This window comes from Octodon degus, unplaced genomic scaffold (assembly GCF_000260255.1).
Source record: "Octodon degus isolate 3935 unplaced genomic scaffold, OctDeg1.0 scaffold00010, whole genome shotgun sequence".
Classification (NCBI taxonomy): domain Eukaryota; kingdom Metazoa; phylum Chordata; class Mammalia; order Rodentia; family Octodontidae; genus Octodon; species Octodon degus.
The window spans coordinates 16,977,656-16,979,436 of record NW_004524586.1 but is presented as its reverse complement, the minus strand read 5'-3'; positions in this window follow the sequence as shown (position 1 = coordinate 16,979,436).

The following is a 1,781-nucleotide window of genomic DNA, read 5'->3' as shown; positions in this document are numbered from 1 at the left end:
CTTGCATGTTTTTCCCTCTTTCCTTTTTTCCTATCTTTTCTCCTTTATCTCATCTTCCTTATTTAATCCTTAGGTTCAGTTTATTTCTGTTATATAATATATATTATACCTTTCAGGTTTTATTTATTCTTTCAGGTTCTTATACTAGGGAGACAATACAATACCTACACATGTGGATCTGATTTATTTCACTTACAATTATAGCCTGTAGTTGTATCCATATACCTACAATGGCTTTCAGTTTGTCTTTCTTTATAGCTGAGAAGTACTGCGTGATGGGCATTTTGGTTGTTACCACGATTTGGCTATAATAGATTGTGCTGCTATAAACATAGGTGCAAATATATCACTATGGTATGATGTTTTCAGTTCTTTTGGGAAAATATCCAGAAGGGCAATAGCTGGAATGAATGGAATTTCCAGTCATAGCTTTTGAGGAGTCTCCACATTGATTTCCATAGTGCTTGTACCAGTCTACATTCCCACCAGCAGTGGAGAAGGCTTCTTTCATCCCCACAGCCTCTCTAGCATTTGTTATTAGTTGATTCCTTTATGATAGCCACTCTTTCTTGAATGAGATGGTATCTCAATGTTGTTATAATTTGCATTTCCTGAATGACCAGTGCTGTGGAACATTTTTTCATGAATTTATTTGCCACTTGTATTTTTTCCTCTGGGAAGTATGTGTTCATCTCACATGCCCATTATTGGATTGGGTCTTTAAAATTTGGGTGAGGGATTTTTTTAGTTCTTTATGTAATTTAGATAGAAGTCTGAGTGACGGTTGGCTACAGTTTTTCCCAATTTGTGGATAGTCTTTTTACTCCGTTGGTGATTCATTTTGACATGCAGAAACTTCTCAATAAGATGAGATCCCAGTTGTTGATTCTTTGCAGTATTTCCCATGCAGTTTAGATTTTGTTCATGAACTGTCTTCCTAATCCTATGTCTTCAAGATTTCCACTACTTTTTCTTCCAGGAGATTTAGTGTTTCTGTTTTAATATTTAGATCTTTAATCCATTCTGACATTAGTTTAGTGAATGGCAACAGATCCAGGTCTAGTTTTAGTTTTCAGCATGTAGAGAGCCAGTTTTCCCAGCATCATTTGTTAAAGAGGGAATCTTTCTTCCAGTAAGCATGTTTGGCCCCTTAGTCAAAGATAAGATGGTGAGGTGTGTTTGTAGTTGTATTTACATTTTCTAATCTGTTCCATTGACCCTCAGGTGTGTTTTTTGCCGGTACCATGATGCTTTAACTATAGTATCTTTGTAGTATAATTTAAAGTCAGGGATTGTGACGCCTCCTGCTTTGCCTTGCTGCCCAAGACTGCCATTACTATTCTATGTTTTTTCTTGTTCCAAATAAATTTTAAGAATATTTTCTATAGATCTGGGAGGTATGTTGATGGTATTTTTACAGGGATTGCATTAAATCTGTGTAATAATTTTGGGAGTATGGTCATTTTCCGTGTTGGTTCTTCCTACCCATGAGCAAGGAATATCTTTCCATTTTCTAAAATCCTCTTTGATCTTCTTTTTTAGAGGGTTGTAACTCTCCTTGTATAAATCTTTTACTTCCTTTGTTAGATTCATTCTAAATATTTCATTTGTTGGATGATATTATGCAGGGTATTGTTTCTCTAATTTCTCTCTCAGTGATTATTTTATCTGTGTACAAGAATGCTGTTGATTTTTGGGTATTCACCTTGTATCTTGCTATGCTACTGAATTTGTTGATTAATTCTAGGAGCTTCTTGGTAGAGTTTTTCGGGTCTTCCAAG